General features: G+C 40.8%; 2 protein-coding genes across 3 annotated transcripts in view; one reads left to right on the plus strand and one right to left on the minus strand.

The window, feature by feature from the left end:
- LOC133607869 (KN motif and ankyrin repeat domain-containing protein 4-like) overlaps positions 1 to 18,011 on the minus strand; it is a 45,312-nt gene extending 27,301 nt beyond the window's left edge. Inside the window, exon 1 of one of the 2 annotated variants that reach the window (XM_061962893.2) lies at positions 16,461 to 18,011. The gene's annotated coding sequence lies outside the window, so the exon portion shown is untranslated. The remainder of the gene's footprint in view (positions 1 to 16,460) is intronic. The other variant, XM_061962894.2, reaches the window with a different exon arrangement.
- Positions 1 to 22,430, plus strand: part of LOC133607870 (low-density lipoprotein receptor-related protein 8-like) — a 457,948-nt gene that overhangs the window by 433,407 nt on the left and 2,111 nt on the right. The window lies entirely within an intron of this gene.

Below are 22,430 nucleotides of genomic sequence, written 5' to 3' on the forward strand. Positions count from 1 at the left end.
ACAAGTGTATAATAGTTATTTATAACGAGTGAATAATAGTTAGATAGTTATATAACAAGTGTATAATAATGAGATAGTCATATATAGAGTGTATAATAATGAGATAGTCATATAACGAGTGTATAATCATGAGATAGTCATATATAAAGTGTATAATAATGAGAGTCATATATAGAGTGTATAATAATGAGATAGTCATATATAGAGTGTATAATAATGAGTCATAACATATAATGAGTGTATAATAATTAGATAGTCATAACATATAACGAGTGTATAATAATTAGTCAAAACATATAACGAGTGTATAATAATGAGATACTCATGAACTATAGCGAGAGTATAATAGTTAGATACTTATACAACAAGTGTATAATAGTTATTTATAACGAGTGAATAATAGTTAGATAGTTATATAACAAGTGTATAATAATGAGATAGTCATATATAGAGTGTATAATAATGAGATAGTCATATAACGAGTGTATAATCATGAGATAGTCATATATAGAGTGTATAATAATGAGATAGTCATATATAGAGTGTGTAATAATGAGATAGTCATATATAGAGTGTATAATAATGAGATAGTCATATATAGAGTGTATAATAATGAGATAGTCATATATAGAGTGTATAATAATGAGTCATAACATAAAACAAGTGTATAATAATGAGATAGTCATATATAGAGTGTATAATAATGAGATAGTCATATATAGAGTGTGTAATAATGAGATAGTCATATATAGAGTGTATAATAATGAGATAGTCATATATAGAGTGTATAATAATGAGTCATAACATAAAACAAGTGTATAATAATGAGATAGTCATATATAGAGTGTATAATAATGAGATAGTCATATATAGAGTGTATAATAATTAGTCATACCATAAAACAAGTATATAATAATGAGATAGTCATATATAGAGTGTATAATAATGAGATAGTCATATATAGAGTGTATAATAATGAGTCATAACATAAAACAAGTGTATAATAATGAGATAGTCATATATAGAGTGTATAATAATGAGATAGTCATATATAGAGTGTATAATAATTAGTCATACCATAAAACAAGTGTATAATAATGAGATAGTCATATATAGAGTGTATAATAATTAGTCATACCATAAAACAAGTATATAATAATGAGATAGTCATATATAGAGTGTATAATAATGAGATAGTCATATATAGAGTGTATAAATCAAATCAAATCAAATCAACTTTATTTATAAAGCACATTTAAAATTTACCACAGGGGTAGCCAAAGTGCTGTACAATGAGCAGGTTAAAAGATAAAACGAGTACCGAGCAAACACAACACAACACAAACAGAACATGATAAAAAATAAATAATTAAAATAGAATTAATAAAAACATAAAAACATAAAAACAGGATCACAGCAGGTGTATTATGGGGCGCCATATAATAATGAGATAGTCATATATAGAGTGTATAATAATGAGTCATAACATAAAACAAGTGTATAATAATGAGATAGTCATATATAGAGTGTATTATAATGAGATAGTCATATATAGAGTGTATAATAATGAGATAGTCATATATAGAGTGTATAATAATGAGATAGTCATATATAGAGTGTATAATAATGAGATAGTCATATATAGAGTGTATAATAATGAGTCATAACATAACATAAAACAAGTGTATAATAATGAGATAGTCATAAATAGAGTGTATAATAATGGGATAGTCATATATAGAGTGTGTAATAATGAGATAGTCATATATAGAGTGTATAATAATGAGATAGTCATATATAGAGTGTATAATAATTAGTCATATCATAAAACAAGTGTATAATAATGAGATAGTCATAAATAGAGTGTATACTAATGAGATAGTCATATATAGAGTGTATAATAATGAGTCATAACATAAAACAAGTGTATAATAATGAGATAGTCATAAATAGAGTGTATAATAATGAGATAGTCATATATAGAGTGTATAATAATGGGATAGTCATATATAGAGTGTGTAATAATGAGATAGTCATATATAGAGTGTATAATAATGAGATAGTCATATATAGAGTGTATAATAATGAGATAGTCATATATAAAGTGTATAATAATGAGATAGTCATATATAGAGTGTGTAATAATGAGATAGTCATATATAGAGTGTATAATAATGAGATAGTCATATATAGAGTGTATAATAATGAGTCATAACATAAAACAAGTATATAATAATGAGATGATGGTTGTATTTATGGTTTGTGGGGGAAAAAACAAGTATTTTTGTTAGTTGCTTGATGAGATCTTTTCTGCTGATCTTTGTAGGACTACTGAGGACAACTAGACTTAGACTTAGACTTAGACTTAGACTTAGACAAACGTTTATCTTAGTGCAGCCAAACAATTCCTCGTCCCTCACGTTGTCTCAGAGATGTGCTCATGCACATTTTCCTGCTGAGTCATTTGGGCCAAGCTCTTGTGCACGCCGTTATTCCGCTGGTGCACGCCCGACCTGCACTTGATTGCTAGCTAGGCTGCCAGGATGAACGTGTGCAAAACAAAGCACTTTTCAAGTCGTGCAGCTACCAGCAGAAGAAACAAAAGACCTTCTCTGTTGTTCTTCACGTCTCTCCACGTTTGTTGCTTTCTGCTCTTTGCTCAAATCTTCACCTTATTTCTCCCCGCGGTGAACTTTATCTGCCGACGTCTCACTTTTGCCCAACTTCAGTAATGACAAAGCCATCCTTTGCTTCTTTTGCTTGCAAGCTGGAAAAATGATGGGTTTTTTTATGAGCGTGCATAAGTTTCATTGTAGGCTGTCATTTTTTTTTAAATGATTCCTAGTGTGCAGCATGGTGGATGTGTGGTTAGCAGATCTGCCCCACAACCAGGTTGTCTTGGGTTTGAATCTGCTTGCGCTCAGTATGTTGTCATGTTCCAGACGGTTGTTTGTATAAAAGATTTGAAAATAATGTCTTAAAAGTAAGACATTGTTTATATATACATATAGACACATGTATCCGTTAGATCAGGAAAAAACACAGAGGCTCTTTCATCCCTTCAAGCCTGTTTCGCAGGTTTCCCTGCTCTTCAGGGGATTTGAAAATAATGTCTTAAAAGTAAGACATTGTTTATATATACATATACACACATGTATCCGTTAGATCAGGAAAAAACACAGAGGCTCGTTCATCCCTACAAGCCTGTTTCGCAGATTTCCCTGCTCTTCAGGGGATTTGAAAATAATGTCTTAAAAGTAAGACATGGTTTATATACAGGTATATATACACATGTATCCGTTAGATCAGGAAAAAACACAGAGGCTATTTCATCCCTACAAGCCTGTTTCGCAGGTTTCCCTGCTCTTCAGGGGATTTGAAAATAATGTCTTAAAAGTAAGACATTGTTTATATATACATATATACACATGTATCCGTTAGATCAGGAAAAAAACACAGAGGCTCTTTCATCCCTTCAAGCCTGTTTCGCAGGTTTCCCTGCTCTTAAAGGGATTTGAAAATAATGTCTTAAAAGTAAGACATGGTTTATATACAGGTATATATACACATGTATCCGTTAGGTCAGGAAAAAAACACAGAGGCTCTTTCATCCCTTCAAGCCTGTTTCGCAGGTTTCCCTGCTCTTAAAGGGATTCGAAATAATGTCTTAAAAGTAAGACATTGTTTATATACTGTATATATACATATATACACATGCATCCGTTAGGTCAGGAAAAAACACAGATGCTATTTCATCCCTACAAGCCTGTTTCGCAGGTTTCCCTGCTCTTCATGGGATTTAAAAAATAATGTCTTAAAAGTAAGACATTGTTTGTATATATATATATATATATATATATATATATATATATATATACATATATACACATGTATCCGTTAGGTCAGGAAAAAACACAGAGGCTATTTCATCCCTACAAGCCTGTTTCGCAGGTTTTCCTGCTCTTCAGGGGATTTGAAAATAATGTCTTAAAAGTAAGACATTGTCTATATATATATATATATATATATATATATATATATATATATATATATAAACAATGTCTTACTTTTATGTATGTATGTGTATATATATATATATATATATATATATATATATACATACATACACATGTATCCGTTAGGTCAGGAAAAAACACAGAGGCTATTTCATCCTTACAAGCCTGTTTCGCAGGTTTCTCTGCTCTTCAGGGGATTTGAAAATAATGTCTTAAAAGTAAGACATTGTTTATATATACATACATATATACACATGTATCCGTTACATACACATGTACCTGTTTTGCAGGTTTCCCTGCTCGTCAGGGGATTTGAAGAGTAGGGAAACCTCTGAAACAGGCTTGTAGGGATGAAATAGCCTCTGTGTTTTTTCCTGACCAAACGGATATATATAAACAATGTCTTACTTTTAAGACATTATTTTGGCTGAAACCCTTTCGGGTCCCCGGGAACCAGCCTGGTTGCCAACCGTGGCAAAAGATCACTGGACAATTCGACGTGACAATGAGAAGTTATGACGGGGCCGAAACGTGAAAACTGGTAGGAAGCTTCCTACTCTCGCAGCTCACAAAATGATGAATAAACATCGGGCTGTACAGAGACGAGGGACTGGCCGTTTCCAATGCCAGACCGAGAGCTTTGGAAAACATAAAAAAAAAGAAATATGCCGCATTTTCAAAAATAACGGACTTAAGGATCACAAACAAACACACTGTAAACATCCTGGATGTAACACTCAGCCTGAGCAATGACACATACCGGCCATTCCCAAAACCCGACACCACATTATAATATGCACACTGTGACAGCAACCACCCGCCTGTCACAACCAGGAACATCCCAGGAGGCTGTCAACCCTGTCATCAGACAGGGAATCATTCCACCAAGCAACACCTCCATACCAAAAAGCACTCAACGAAAGTAGATACCAATACCACCCACCAGCAACTAAAACAAGAAAAACCAGGAAACGGTACAACATACTTTGGTATAATCCCCCATTCAGCAAAAATGTCAAAAAACACATACCGTATTTTCCGCACTATAAGGCGCACCTAAAAACCACAAATTTTCTCAAAAGCTGACAGTGCGCCTTATAACCCGGTGCGCTTTATTACGATTCATTTTCATAAAATTTCGATCTCGCAACTTCGGTAAACAGCCGCCATCTTTTTTCCCGGTAGAACAGGAAGCGCTTCTTCTTCTACGCAAGCAACCGCCAAGGAAAGCACCCGCCCCCATAGAACAGGAAGCGCTTCTTCTTCTACTGTAAGCAACCACCCGCCCCCGGAAGAAGAAGAAAAAACGCGCGGATATCACCGTACGTTTCATTTCCTGTTTACATCTGTAAAGACCACAAAATGGCTCCTACTAAGCGACAAGGATCCGGTTCATAAAAAGACGCAATCTCTCCATCCGCACACGGATTACTACCGTATTTCACAGCAACTGATATTCCTGTGAACCGCACTGTGGAACGGGAGCACGTACGGTGAATATTCGCACCACAGGGAATGAGAAGTCATCCTTCACTGTGGTTCTAGCTTGCCATGCTAACTTCCACCCATGGTGATATTCAAAAGGAAGACCTTGCCAAAAGAGACCTTTCCAGCCGGCGTCATCATAAAAGCTAACTCGAAGGGATGGATGGATGAAGAAAAGATGAGCGAGTGGTTAAGGGAAGTTTACGCGAAGAGGCCGGGTGGCTTTTTTCACACAGCTCCGAAGGCGAACACACCTTCACTAAGACGGGCAGACAGCGCCGGACGACATACGCCAACATTTGCCAGTGGATCGTAAATGCCTGGGCAGATATTTCGGTCACAACTGTGGTCCGGAAGGCAGGATTCACAGAACTACTGGACAACAACAGCGACACTGACTCCGATGACTTCGACGAGACGGAACCGGCCATTTTGGATCCCACGCTTGCGCAACTTTTCAATTCGGACACCGAAGACGAAGAATTCGAAGGATTTACGAATGAAGAATAACTTCAGAAGGTGAGCGCTATGTTTATTTTGTGTGTTGTGACATTAACGTTCGAGCAACATTATGTTGCTATTGCTCTACACACTTTTTGAATTTTACTATGTTTGTGATTGCACATTTGCGTACATTTTGGGACAGAGTTGTTAGAACGCTGGTTTTCAATATATTATTAAAGTTTGACTGAACTATCTGACTGTTTTTTTGACATTCCCTTTAGCGCAGCGTAGGCGCGGCTTATAATCCGGGGCGGCTTATTGGTGGACAAAGTTATGAAATATGTAATTCATTGAAGGTGCGGCTAATAATCCGGTGCGCCTTATAGTGCGGAAAATACGGTACTCTGGAAGATATTCAACAGGAACACTTTGAAACTTAGTTACAGCTGCATGATGAATATCAAGCACGCCATTGACACACACAACAACAAGATTCTGAGCACTCACAGACAAGCAACCGCTAACTCCACAGATAACTGCAATTGCAGACAAAGGCTTAAAGGCCTACTGAAATGTGATTTTCTTATTTAAACGGGGATAGCAGGTCCATTCTATGTGTCATACTTGATCATTTCGCGATATTGCCATATTTTTGCTGAAAGGATTTAGTAGAGAACATCGACGATAAAGTTCGCAAAAGCCTTGCCTGTACCGGAAGTAGCAGACGATATGCGCGTGACGTCACAGGTTGTGGAGCTCCTCACATCCGCACATTGTTTACAATCATGGCCACCAGCAGCGAGAGCGATTCGGACCGAGAAAGCGACGATTTCCCCATTAATTGGCACTTTCAACTTTGACCACAGCGACAGTTGCTATGTAGCGAGGCGCTTTCCATCATTTTCCGCAGACCGCGTTGCATAATGATTAACCCTCTCACGCGCATACTTGCCAACCTTGAGACCTCCGAATTCGGGAGATGGGGTTTGAGGTGGGCGGGGTTTGGTGGTAGCAGGGGGTGTATATTGTAGCGACCCGGAACAGTTAGTGCTTGCAAGGTTTCTGGGTATTTGTTCTGTTGTGTTACGGTGCGGGTGTTCTCCCGAAATGTGTTTGTCATTCTTGTTTGGTGTGGGTATGTAAGTATGCATTTGCATTCACTTTTATTATGTGACTGGGCCGGCACGCTGTTTGTATGGAGGAAAAGCGGACGCGACGACAGGTTGTAGAGGACGCTAAAGGCAGTGCCTTTAAGGCACGCTCCCAATTTTGCTGTCCGGGTGGAAATCGGGAGAAATTCGGGAGAATAGGTCTAAGACTAGATCAGACCAATCTAAGTCTAACACCAGATCAGACCAATGTAGGTCTAAGACTAGATCAGACCAATCTAAGTCTTAAGACCAGATCAGACCAATGTAGGTCTAAGACTTCATCAGACCAATCTAAATCTAAGACTAGATCAGACCAATGTAGGCCTAAGACGAGATCAGACAAATTTAAATCTAAAATTAGATCTGACCAATATAAGTTTAAGACTAGATCTGACCAATGTAGGTCTAAGACTAGATCAGACCAATCTAAGTCTAACACCAGATCAGACCAATGTAGGTCTAAGACTAGATCAGACCAATCTAAGTCTTAAGACCAGATCAGACCAATGTAGGTCTAAGACTTCATCAGACCAATCTAAATCTAAGACTAGATCAGACCAATGTAGGCCTAAGACGAGATCAGACAAATTTAAATCTAAAATTAGATCTGACCAATCTAAGTTTAAGACTAGATCTGACCAATGTAGGTCTAAGACTAGGTCAGACCAATCTAAGTCTAAGACCAGATCAGACCAATGTTGGTCTAAGACTAGATCAGACCAATCTAAGTCTTAAGACCAGATCAGACCAATGTAGGTCTAAGACTTCATCAGACCAATCTAAATCTAAGACTAGATCAGACCAATGTAGGCCTAAGACGAGATCAGACAAATTTAAATCTAAAATTAGATCTGACCAATATAAGTTTAAGACTAGATCTGACCAATTGTAGGTCTAAGACTAGGTCAGACCAATCTAAGTCTAAGACCAGATCAGACCAATGCAGGTCTAAGACTTCCATCCATCCATTTTCTACCGCTTATTCCATTTGGGGTCGCGGGGGGCGCTGGAGCCTATCTCAGCTACAATCGGGCGGAAGGCGGGGTACACCCTGGACAAGTCGCCACCTCATCGCAGGGCCAACACAGATAGACAGACAACATTCACACTCACATTCACACACTAGGGCCAATTTAGTGTTGCCAATCAACCTATCCCCAGGTGCATGTTTTTGGAAGTGGGAGGAAGCCGGAGTACCCGGAGGGAACCCACGCAGTCACGGGGAGAACATGCAAACTCCACACTAAGACTTCATCAGACCAATCTAAATCTAAGACTAGATCAGACCGATGTAGGCCTAAGACGAGATCAGACAAATTTAAATCTAAAATTAGATCTGACCAATACAAGTTTAAGACTAGATCTGACCAATGTAGGTCTAAGACTAGGTCAGACCAATCTAAGTCTAAGACCAGATCAGACCAATGCAGGTCTAAGACTTCATCAGACCAATCTAAATCTAAGACTAGATCAGACCAATGTAGGCCTAAGACGAGATCAGACAAATTTAAATCTAAAATTAGATCTGACCAATATAAGTTTAAGACTAGATCTGACCAATTGTAGATCTAAGACTAGGTCAGACCAATCTAAGTCTAAGACCAGATCAGACCAATGCAGGTCTAAGACTTGATCAGACCAATCTAAATCTAAGACTAGATCAGCCCAATGTAGGCCTAAAACGAGATCAGACAAATTTAAATCTAAAAATAGATCTGACCAATCTAAGTTTAAGACTAGATCTGACCAATGTAGGTCTAAGACTAGAGAATAGTTGCCCCGCGAGATTTTCTGGAGGGGCACTGAAGTCCGGGAGTCTCCCGGGAAAATCAGGAGGGTTGGCAAGTATGCTCACGCGAGATCCACCCAGGCATGAATCCCTTGCTGTACATTCAGGCTCTGCATTAGAAAAATAGAGCCATTTCTTCAAGACTGTAGCATAGGTCGGGCTCTGTGTCGCTAACAAACAAGTCCCGGTGTGTCACCTTTAAATAGAGCCCTGCGTTTCCTCCTCGCCAGCGCGACCACTGAAAAAAACATCACAGTGCACTTGGGTTTTCGGACTCTCCCAAGAGTCATCGCCTAGCAATTTTCACATTTCCGTGGCACAAGTTCAATTGTGCTCGGAGCGCTCGGTCCACCTCACAGGAAACCAGAGAACGGAGCATAAAGTGTTGACCGGACTCCAATCCGCAGCCACCAGGACTGCTGCCTGTGTTCCTCCAAAGTCTGACATCCGCCATGCCTTCGGGGTTTTCCTGACCAATGTTTTCTTGGTATGGGCGTCAGACTGCATCACGTTTACAGGAACGGGAGCCTTTTCTGTCTTTGTCTCTGCTCAACAACGTTATAATCACTGCTCGCACAACCCTGGCCCGAGCCACAAAAATGCTGGTGATTGGACAGGAATTTTGAGACTTTTCACAGCCAATTAGATTCAACGGTGGAAGATCAAAGAGTATTGTACACAGGACTGCAATCTATGTGTGACAGGGGAGAGTTGGATCGATGACGGCATTGTTTATTTATATATATCAATCTAAGTCTAAGACTAGATCAGACCAATCTAGGTCTAAGACTAGAGCAGACCTATCTAAGTCTAAAACCAGATCCGACCATAGTAGGTCTAAGACTAGATCAGACCAATCTAAGTCTAAGACCAGATCAGACCAATGTAGGTCTAAGACTAGATCAGACCAATCTAAGTCTTAAGACCAGATCAGACCAATGTAGGTCTAAGACTTGATCAGACCAATTTAAATCTAAGACTAGATCAGACCAATGTAGGCCTAAGACGAGATCAGACTAATTTAAATCTAAAATTAGATCAGACAAATTTAAATCTAAAATTATATCTGACCAATCTAAGTTTTAGACTAGATCTGACCAATGTAGGTCTAAGACTAGAGCAGACCAATATAAGTCTTAAGACCAGATCAGACCAATGAAGGTCTAAGACTAGATCAGACCAATCTAAGTCTTAAGACCAGATCAGACCAATGTAGGTCTAAGACTTCATCAGACCAATCTAAATCTAAGACTAGATCAGACCAATGTAGGCCTAAGACGAAATCAGACAAATTTAAATCTAAAATTAGATCTGACCAATCTAAGTCTAAGACCAGATCAGACCAATGTAGGTCTAAGACTAGATCAGACTAATCGAAGTCTTAAGACCAGATGAGACCAATGTAGGTCTAAAACTTGATTAGCCCAATCTAAATATAAGACTAGATCAGACCAATGTAGGCCTAAGACGAGATCAGACTAATTTAAATCTAAAATTAGATCTGACCAATCTAAGTTTAAGACTAGATCTGACCAATGTAGGTCTAAGACTAGATCAGACCAATCTAAGTCTTAAGACCAGATCAGACCAATGTAGGTCTAAGACTAGATCAGACCAATGTAGGTCTAAGACTTCATCAGACCAATCTAAATCTAAGACTAGATCAGACCAATGTAGGCCTAAAACGAGATCAGACAAATTTAAATCTAAAATTAGATCTGACCAATCTAAGTTTAAGACCAGATCAGACCAATGTAGGTCTAAGACTAGGTCAGACCAATCTAAGTCTTAAGACCAGATCAGACCAATGTAGGTCTAAGACTAGATCAGACCAATGTAGGTCTAAGTCTTGATCAGACCAATCTAAATCTAAGACTAGATCAGACCAATGTAGGCCTAAGACGAGATCAGACTAATTTAAATCTAAAATTAGATCTGACCAATCTAAGTTTAAGACCAGATCAGACCAATGTAGGTATAAGTATTGATCAGACCAATCTAAACCTAAGACTAGATCAGACCAATGTAGGCCTAAGACGAGATCAGACTAATTTAAATCTAAAATTAGATCTGACCAATCTAAGTTTAAGACCAGATCAGACCAATGTAGGTCTAAGACTAGATCAGACCAATGTAAGTCTTAAGACCAGATCAGACCAATGTAGGTCTAAGACTAGATCAGACCAATCTAAGTCTTAAGACCAGACCAGACCAATGTAGTTCTAAGACTTCATTAGACCAATCTAAATCTAAGACTAGATCAGACCAATGTAGGCCTAAGACGAGATCAGACAAATTTAAATCCAAAATTAGATCTGACCAATCTAAGTTTAAGACTAGATCTGACCAATGTAGGTCTAAGACTAAATCAGACCAATCTAAGTCTAAGACCAGATCAGACCAATGTAGGTCTAAGACTAGATCAGACTAATCGAAGTCTTAAGACCAGATCAGACCAATGTAGGTCTAAAACTTGATTAGACCAATCTAAATATAAGACTAGATCAGACCAATGTAGGTCTAAGACTAGATCAGACTAATCGAAGTCTTAAGACCAGATCAGACCAAAGTAGGTCTAAAACTTGATTAGCCCAATCTAAATATAAGACTAGATCAGAACAATGTTGGGCTAAAACGAGATTGGACAAATTTAAATCTAAAATTAGATCTGACCAATCTAAATTTAAGACCAGATCAGACCAATGTAGGTCTAAGACTAGATCAGACCAATCTAAGTCTTAAGACCAGATCAGACCAATGTAGTTCTAAGACTAGATCAGCCCAATCTAAGTCTTAAGACCAGATCAGACCAATGTAGGTCTAAGACTTGATCAAATCAATCTAAATCTAAGAATGGATCAGACCAATGTCGGCCTAAGACGAGATCAGACTAATTTAAATCTAAAAATAGATCTGACCAATCTAAGTTTAAGACTAGATCTGACCAATGTAGGTCTAAGACTACAGCAGACCAATATAAGTCTTAAGACCAGATCAGACCAATGAATGTCTAAGACTAGATCAGACCAATCTAAGTCTTAAGACCAGATCAGACCAATGTAGGTCTAAGACTTCATCAGACAAATTTAAATCTAAAAATAGATCTGACCAATGTAGGCCTAAGACGAGATCAGACAAATTTAAATCTAGAAATAGATCTGACCAATCTAAGACTAAGACGAGATCAGAGAAATCTGAGACTAAGACTAGATGTGAACAACCTAAGTCTAAGACTAGATCTGACCAATCTAAGTCAAAGACTAGACCTGACCAATCTAAGTCTAAGACTAGATCTGACCAATCTAAGTCTTGGACTAGATGTGAACAACCTAAGTCTAAGACTAGACCAGACCAATCTAAGTCGAAGACTAGACCTGACCAATCTAAGTCTAAGACTAGATCTGACCAATCTAAGTTTAAGACTAGATCTGACCAATGTAGGTCTAAGACTAGAGCAGACTAATATAAGTCTTAAGACCAGATCAGACCAATGTAGGTCTAAGACTAGATCAGACCAATCTAAGTCTAAAGACCAGATCAGACCAATGTAGGTCTAAGACTTCATCAGACCAATCTAAATCTAAGACTAGGTCAGACCATTGTTGGCCTAAGACGAGATCAGACAAATTTAAATCTAAAAATAGATCTGACCAATCTAAGTTTAAGACTAAATCTGACTAATATAGGTCTAAGACTAGATCAGACCAATATAAGTCTTAAGACCAGATCAGACCAATGTAGGTCTAAGACTAGATCAGACCAATCTAAGTCTTTAGATCAATGTAGGTCTAAGACTTCATCAGACCAATCTAAATCTAAGACTAGATCAGACCAATGTAGGCCTAAGACGAGATCAGACAAATTTAAATCTAAAAATACATCTGACCAATCTAAGACTAAGACGAGATCAGAGATATCTGAGACTAAGACTAGATGTGAACAACCTAAGTCTAAGACTAGATCTGACCAATCTAAGTCCAAGACTAGACCTGACCAATCTAAGTCTAAGACTAGACCTGATCAATCTAAGTCTAAGACTAGATCAGACCAATCTAAGTCTTAGACTAGATGTGAACAACCTAAGTCTAAGACTAGACCAGACCAATCTAAGTCGAAGACTAGACCTGACCAATCTAAGTCTAAGACTAGATCTGACCAATCTAAGTTTAAGACTAGATCTGACCAATGTAGGTCTAAGACTAGAGCAGACTAATATAAGTCTTAAGACCAGATCAGACCAATGTAGGTCTAAGACTTCATCAGACCAATCTAAATCTAAGACTAGATCAGACCATTGTTGGCCTAAGTCGAGACCAGACCAATCTAAGTCGAAGACTAGACCTGACAAATTTAAATCTAAAAATAGATCTGACCAATCTAAGTTTAAGACTAAATCTGACTAATATAGGTCTAAGACTAGATCAGACCAATATAAGTCTTAAGACCAGATCAGACCAATCTAAGTCTTTAGACCAATGTAGGTCTAAGACTTCATCAGACCAATCTAAATCTAAGACTAGATCAGACCAATGTAGGCCTAAGACGAGATCAGACAAATTTAAATCTAAAAATACATCTGACCAATCCAAGAATAAGACTAGATCAGACCAATCTGAGACTAAGACTAGATGTGAACAACCTAAGTCTAAGACTAGATCTGACCAATCTAAGTCCAAGACTAGACCTGACCAATCTAAGTCTAAGACTAGATCAGACCAATCTAAGTCTAAGACTAGACCTGACCAATCTAAGTCTAAGACTAGATCAGACCAATCTAAGTCTAAGACTAGATGTGAACAACCTAAGTCTAAGACTAGACCAGACCAATCTAAGTCGAAGACTAGACCTGACCAATCTAAGTCTAAGACTAGATCTGACCAATCGAAGTCTTAGACTAGATGTGAACAACCTAAGTCTAAGACTAGACCAGACCAATCTAAGTCGAAGACTAGACCTGACCAATCTAAGTCTAAGACTAGATCTGACCAATCTCAGTCTAAGACTAGATCTGACCAATCTAAGTCAAAGACTAGACCTGACCAATCTAAATCTAAGACTAGATCTGACCAATCTAAATCTAAGACTAGATCAGACCAATCTAAGTCTTTAGACCAATGTAGGTCTAAGACTTCATCAGACCAATCTAAACAACGACTCGATCAGACCAATGTAGGCCTAAGACGAGATCAGACAAATTTAAATCTAAAAATACATCTGACCAATCTAAGAATAAGACTAGATCAGACCAATCTGAGACTAAGACTAGATGTGAACAACCTAAGTCTAAGACTAGATCTGACCAATCTAAGTCCAAGACTAGACCTGACCAATCTAAGTCTAAGACTAGATCAGACCAATCTAAGTCTAAGACTAGACCTGACCAATCTAAGTCTAAGACTAGATCTGACCAATATAAGTCTAAGACTAGATCAGACCAATCTAAGTCTAAGACTAGATCAGACCAATCTAAGTCTAAGACTAGACCTGACCAATCTAAGTCTAAGACTAGATCTGACCAATCGAAGTCTTAGACTAGATGTGAACAACCTAAGTCTAAGACTAGACCAGACCAATCTAAGTCGAAGACTAGACCTGACCAATCTAAGTCTAAGACTAGATCTGACCAATCTCAGTCTAAGACTAGATCTGACCAATCTAAGTCAAAGACTAGACCTGACCAATCTAAGTCAAAGACTAGACCTGACCAATCTAAATCTAAGACTAGATCAGACCAATCTAAGTCTTTAGACCAATGTAGGTCTAAGACTTCATCAGACCAATCTAAATCTAAGACTAGATCAGACCAATGTAGGCCTAAGACGAGATCAGACAAATTTAAATCTAAAAATACATCTGACCAATCTAAGAATAAGACTAGATCAGACCAATCTGAGACTAAGACTAGATGTGAACAACCTAAGTCTAAGACTAGATCAGACCAATATAAGTCTTAAGACCAGATCAGACCAATGTAGGTCTAAGACTAGATCAGACCAATCTAAGTCTTTAGACCAATGTAGGTCTAAGACTTCATCAGACTAATCTAAATCTAAGACTAGATCAGACCAATGTAGGCCTAAGACGAGATCAGACAAATTTAAATCTAAAAATACATCTGACCAATCTAAGAATAAGACTAGATCAGACCAATCTGAGACTAAGACTAGATGTGAACAACCTAAGTCTAAGACTAGATCTGACCAATCTAAGTCCAAGACTAGACCTGACCAATCTAAGTCTAAGACTAGATCAGATCAGATCAATATAAGTCTAAGACTAGATCTGACCAATCTAAGTCTAAGACTAGATCTGACCAATATAAGTCTAAGACTAGATCAGACCAATCTAAGTCTAAGACTAGATCAGACCAATCTAAGTCTAAGACTAGACCTGACCAATCTAAGTCTAAGACTAGATCTGACCAATCTAAGTCTTAGACTAGATGTGAACAACCTAAGTCTAAGACTAGACCAGACCAATCTAAGTCGAAGACTAGACCTGACCAATCTCAGTCTAAGACTAGATCTGACCAATCTAAGTCTAAGACTAGATGTGAACAACCTAAGTCTAAGACTAGACCAGACCAATCTAAGTCGAAGACTAGACCTGACCAATCTCAGTCTAAGACTAGATCTGACCAATCTAAGTCTAAGACTAGATCTGACCAATCTAAGTCAAAGACTAGACCTGACCAATCTAAGTCTAAGACTAGATCAGACCAATCTAAGTCTGACTAGATCAGATAAATGTAGGTCTAAGACTAAATCTGACCAAAGAGAAGTTGTGATTGATTGAACACTGACTATTATCTACTTTGAAGCCGATAGCACAAAAGCTATAAAAACAATGTCTTTTCAAATAGTTTAGCATTTACTGATCAACTGATTCATTTTTTCTACTACGTATATCTAAGTGACTGACCCGCATTCTTCCATCTTTCTGTACGCGGCCCTAGGTGGAAAACCTTTGGACACACCTGATCTCGCCTGTATTGAACCTGACGCAAGTGAAGTTGATCCGACCTCCTCCAAACAGGTCTCTTATGACATCTGGACGTTTAACATGGTCCTAAATGTCAGAGTTTTGACAGAGTATATTCCTCATCCTCTTTTATTTTTATTTTCCTGATCTCTTCCTAGAAAAGTCCCTTCTTTTCGCCCCGTCTTGGCTGCACGGGCAGCATTTTTTCCACCCCCTGGCTGGAAGAGATTTATATTCTCAACCGGCGGTTTGGCCCGACTCGGTCTTTCTGAAACGCACATTTTTGCGAGGGTTTCACCGCCTTCAGCCCCCGTGGCTTGTTTTTTTTTATCTCGAGATCGTGGACCGCGGTAGTCGTCCCGACGTTTGTAAGGTTTTTATTGTGACGGGCGGAACCAAAGTTCGAAGCGTGAAACAGCTGCTGGATACTTCATCCGAGAAGAACCGAACCGAAAGGTGGAGTGTGGGTTTACGTAGACATGCATCTTTAAACGCTGGTACGTTTTCCCAAAGCCTTCGGTCCGAGAAGCGACTCGAGGCACACTTTTTCATTTCTGCAGAGAGGACTTCAAGCAAAAGTTGTGACAAGCCTACCTCGGTGCCTGAAGGTCTCCGGTGTGTCTTGCTGGTTTGATCGGTCCCAACTTTGTCCTACTGTGTCTTGCTGGTTTGATCGGTCCCAACTTTGTCCTACTGTGTCTTGCTGGTTTGATCGGTCCCCACTTTGTCTAAGACTTGATCAGACCAATTTAAATCTAAGACTAGATCAGACCAATATAGGCCTAAGACGAGATCAGACTAATTTAAATCTAAAATTAGATCAGACAAATTTAAATCTAAAATTATATCTGACCAATCTAAGTTTAAGACAAGATCTGACCAATGTAGGTCTAAGACTAGATCAGACCAATCTAAGTCTAACACCAGATCAGATCAATGTAGGTCTAAGACTATATCAGACCAATCTAAGTCTTAAGACCAGATCAGACCAATGTAGGTCTAAGACTTCATTAGACCAATCTAAATCTAAGACTAGATCAGACCAATGTAGGCCTAAGACGAGATCAGACAAATTTAAATCTAAAATTAGATCTGACCAATCTAAGTTTAAGACTAGATCTGACCAATGTAGGTCTAAGACTAGATCATTGTCCTACTGTGTCTTGCTGGTTTGATCGGTCCCAACTTTGTCCTCCTGTGTCTTGCTGGTTTGATCGGTCCCAACTTTGTCCTACTGCGTCTTGCTGGTTTGATCGGTCCCAACTTTGTCCTACTGTGTCTTGCTGGTTTGATCGGTCCCAACTTTGTCCTACTGTGTCTTGCTGGTTTGATCGGTCCCCACTTTGTCTAAGACTTGATCAGACCAATTTAAATCTAAGACTAGATCAGACCAATGTAGGCCTAAGACGAGATCAGACTAATTTAAATCTAAAATTAGATCAGACAAATTTAAATCTAAAATTATATCTGACCAATCTAAGTTTAAGACAAGATCTGACCAATGTAGGTCTAAGACTAGATCAGACCAATCTAAGTCTAACACCAGATCAGACCAATGTAGGTCTAAGACTATATCAGACCAATCTAAGTCTTAAGACCAGATCAGACCAATGTAAGTCTAAGACTTCATTAGACCAATCTAAATCTAAGACTAGATCAGACCAATGTAGGCCTAAGACGAGATCAGACAAATTTAAATCTAAAATTAGATCTGACCAATCTAAGTTTAAGACTAGATCTGACCAATGTAGGTCTAAGACTAGATCATTGTCCTACTGTGTCTTGCTGGTTTGATCGGTCCCAACTTTGTCCTACTGTGTCTTGCTGGTTTGATCGGTCCCAACTTTGTCCTACTGTGTCTTGCTGGTTTGATCGGTCCCAACTTTGTCCTTCTGTGTCTTGCTGGTTTGATCGGTCCCAACTTTGTCCTACTGTGTCTTGCTGGTTTGATCGGTCCCAACTTTGTCCTACTGTGTCTTGCTGGTTTGATAGGTTCCCACTTTGTCCGTAGCGTGTCCGTGTGTGTCCTGGGCTGTCAGAGGGAGTGACATGCCGGAGCTGTCTGGTAAATGCCAACGTGCACGCAGCCTCGGCCTTAACAGAAGCCGGGGTGTGCTGGTGTGTGAAAGGAGAATAGGGAGCGGGGAGGAGCCTGGGAACATGCCTTTCTACTACGCGGCCTAAATGAAGAAACACACTTGCGGGAGTGGGAGTCAAGAGGTGTCGTTTACTGAGAAAGACAGCTGCTGGTGTGGAAGCCCGGGGACTTTATGTGGCGATGTGGAGCAGTTAGTCAGGGAAAGTACTGGACCTGTAACCCAATCTATTGCCATGTGGTCCGTGTCCTCTGCGAGTCAACAGAAGGGAGAGAGCGGGCGGGGGCTTGGTGCCATCCATGGAGGCTAATTCCCATAGGCCATGGTCCTCATTCTTCACAGATCCCCTTTCCGTCTCTCTTGCCACCCCCCAGCCCGCCGCTACCATGCCAGGAAAAAAAGAATAGCGGTTGTTTTCCGCAAGCACAAGTGGTGTTTATAAGCATGACGTGGTGCGCTTAAATGTCCGAAGACAAAACAGCATGACGTTTATGGAAATAATCATGGTTCTAAAACAGGCCTGGGCAATTATTTTGACTCAGGGGCGGGGCAAATTTTGAGAAAAAAATGGGTCTGATTTTTAGGAACACTAATACAAAAGCTCACAATACCATCCATCCATCCATCTTCTTCCGCTTATCCGAGGTCGGGTCGCGGGGGCAGCAGCTTAAGCAGGGAAGCCCAGACTTCCCTCTCCCCAGCCACTTCGTCCAGCTCCTCCCGGGGGATCCCGAGGCGTTCCCAGGCCAGCCGGGAGAGATAGTCTTCCCAGCGTGTCCTGGGTCTTCCCCGTGGCCTCCTACCGGTCGGACGTGCCCGAAACACCTTCCTAGGGAGGCGTTCGGGTGGCATCCTGACCAGATGCCCGAACCACCTCATCTGGCTCCTCTCGATGTGGAGGAGCAGCGGCTTTACTTTGAGCTCCCCCCGAATGACAGAGCTTCTCACCCTATCTCTAAGGGAGAGCCCCGCCACTCGGCGGAGGAAACTCATTTCGGCCGCTTGTACCCGTGATCTTGTCCTTTCGGTCATAACCCAAAGCTCATGACCATAGGTGAGGATGGGAACGTAGATCGACCGGTAAATTGAGAGCTTTGCCTTCCGGCTCAGCTCCTTCTTCACCACAACGGATCGATACAGCGTCCGCATTACTGAAGACGCAGCACCGATCCGCCTGTCGATCTCACGATCCACTCTTCCCCCACTTGTGAACAAAACTCCGAGATACTTGAACTCCTCCACTTGGGGCAAGATCTCCTCCCCAACCCGGAGATGGCACTCCACACTTTTACCCTTTTACAATAATTATGTATATATTATCACACTAACTTTAGCTATTGTGCTCAAGTTGGATTTTTCTAATCTGACTTCTTGTCTGAGGGGTGGCCTCAGCCGTAGATGTTATCTTTGTTTTAGCCCGCTAACAGCCAAGGACTTCAAGGACCTCAACAAAGATAAGATGACAACACGCAGACGAAGCGGGGACAAGGCGAAATCACAAGGCCCCCCAGCACATTCCGTCACGTATTGTGCGTCCTGGACCTGCTTTGCATGATATATGTGACCACTCCTTTTAGAGGCGGCCTTAGTGTTGTTGACTGTGGAACTCCTGAATACATAGAGGGACGCAGGAGCTGAACCTTAGAGCGTAGGGCGAGGCTGTGACTAAGTGTGCAGCTCCATGCGTTCTCCCCATGAGCTAAATTGAACTCTGTCTCTGCATGATTGCTTGCTTCTTGTCTGATCAAAAGATGTCATCAGTGTTTGAACCTGACAGACTGATTGAATGCTAGAAACGTTACGACAGACCGCCTTAGAAAACGGAATGGAATTTTACGTTTTTTTTTTTTACTGAATGAGACACCCGGAATGTACATGAAAATTAAGAATTTAGGATTTGCAATAATTAACTATGAACGATAAAACACTGAATTTTCACAACATATGAACGTCACCCCTGATCCATCCATCCATCCATCTTCTTCCGCTTATCCGAGGTCAGGTCGCGGGGGCAGCAGCCTAAGCAGCGAAGGCCAGACTTTCCTCTCCCCAGCCACTTCATCCAGCTCTTCCCGGGGGACCCCGAGCCGTTCCCAGGCCAACCTCGAGACATAGTCTTCCCAACGTGTCCTGGGTCTTACCGGTTGGACGTGCCCTAAACACCTCCCTAGGGAGGTGTTTAGGTGGCATCCTGACCAGATGCCCGAACCACCTCATCTGGCTCCTCTCGATGTGGAGGAGCAGCGGCTTTACTTTGAGCTCCCCCCGGATAGCAGAGCTTCTCACCCTATCTCTAAGGGAGAGCCCCGCTACCCGGCGGAGGAAACTCATTTCGGCCGCTTGTACCCGTGATCTTGTCCTTTCGGTCATAACCCAAAGCTCATGACCATAGGTGAGGATGGGAACGTAGATCGACCGGTAAATTGAGAGCTTTGCCTTCCGGCTCAGCTCCTTCTTCACCACAACGGATCGATACAGCGTCCGCATTACTGAAGACGCCGCATCGATCCACCTGTCGATCTCACAATCCACTCTTCCCTCACTCGTGAACAAGACTCCGAGGTACTTGAACTCCTCCACTTGGGGCAAGATCTCCTCACCCTATCTCTAAGGGAGAGACCCGCCACCCGGCGGAGGAAACTCATTTCGGCCGCTTGTACCCGTGATCTTGTCCTTTCAGTCATAACTTAAAGCTCATGACCATAGGTGAGGATGGGAACGTAGATCGACCGGTAAATTAAGAGCTTTGCTTTCCGGCTCAGCTCCTTCTTCACCACAACGGATCGATACAGCGTCCGCATTACTGAAGACGCCACACCGATCCGCCTGTCGATCTCACGATCCACTCTTCCCTCACTCGTGAACAAGACTCCGAGGTACTTGAACTCCTCCACTTGGGGCAAGATCTCCTCCCCAACCCGGAGATAGCACTCCACCCTTTTCCGGGCGAGAACCATGGACTCGGACTTGAAGGTGCTGATTCTCATCCCAGTCGCTTCACACTCGGCTGCGAACCGATCCAGTGAGAGCTGAAGATCCTGGCCAGATGAAGCCATCAGGACCACATCATCTGCAAAAAGCAGAGACCTAATCCTGCAGCCACCAAACCGGATCCCCTCAACGTCTTGACTGCGCCTAGAAATTCTGTCCATAAAAGTTATAAACAGAATCGGTGACAAAGGTCAGCCTTGGCGGAGTCCTACCCTCACCGGAAACGTGTCCGACTTACTGCCGGCAATGCGGACCAAGCTCTGACACTGATCGTACAGGGAGCGGACCGCCACAATCAGACAGTCCGATACCCCATACTCTCTGAGCACTCCCCACAGGACTTCCCTAGGGACACGGTCGAATGCCTTCTCCAAGTCCACAAAACACATGTAGACTGGTTGGGCAAACTCCTATGCACCCTCAAGGACCCTGCCCAGAGTATAGAGCTGGTCCACAGTTCCACAACCAGGACGAAAACCACACTGTTCCTCCTGAATCCGAGGTTCGACTATCCGGCGTAGCCTCCTCTCCAGTACACCTGAATAGACCTTACCGGGAAGGCTGATATGGAAGAGTATCACACGGTTACTCTGCCAAGCTCTAGACAGCACCGACACTCAACAACAACACATCATTTGCAGACTATAATTACTAGTAAAATTGTTTATTTTTAATCAACTATTGGGTCAAGGAGCGCAACCCAAATAGTTGGGTTTGGAATAACCCAACATTGTAGTGTAACTCAGCTTTTGTGTTGAATAAATTCAACCCAATAGTTGGGTTATGAATCAACCATCATTGAGTTAGAATAACTCAACTTTTGAGTTAAGTAATTCAACCCCATAGTTTGGTTGGGAATAACCCAACATTCAGTTATCATAACTCAACTTTTTGGTTAAGTAATTCAACGCAAAAGTTGGGTTGAAAGAATTAACCCAAAATGTTGAGTTAAAACACCTCATCGTTATCATGGACGCCCATACTTGCCAACCCTCCCGGATTTTCCGGGAGACTCCCGAAATTCTGCGCCTCTCCCGAAAACCTCCCGGGACAAATTTTCTCCCGAAAATCTCCCGAAATTCAGGCGGACTCAGGTCCTCCACAATATAAAAAAAGCGTACCTGCCCAATCACGTTATAACTATAGAATGATGGAGGGCGAGTTCTTGGTTTCTTATGTGGGTTTATTGTTAGGCAGTTTCATTAACGTCCTCCCAGCGCGGTAACAACACACAACAACAGCAGTCACTTTTTTGTATACCGTAAAGCAGTTCGTCTGCCGTAAACAGCAATGTTGTGCCACTCTTAAACAGGACAATACTGCCATCTAGTGCATTTGATGAAAGCACTTTTGTGCGTGCCACACAGCAATGCATCATCAGAGAGGGTGTTCAGCATGGTTCGAAAAATAGTGACAGAGAATAGAACAAGGATGGACAATTCAACCCTTAACTCAACAATGAGTAGATGAGTGTTAT

Source organism: Nerophis lumbriciformis, linkage group LG09 (genome assembly GCF_033978685.3).
Source record: "Nerophis lumbriciformis linkage group LG09, RoL_Nlum_v2.1, whole genome shotgun sequence".
Classification (NCBI taxonomy): Eukaryota; Metazoa; Chordata; class Actinopteri; order Syngnathiformes; family Syngnathidae; genus Nerophis; species Nerophis lumbriciformis.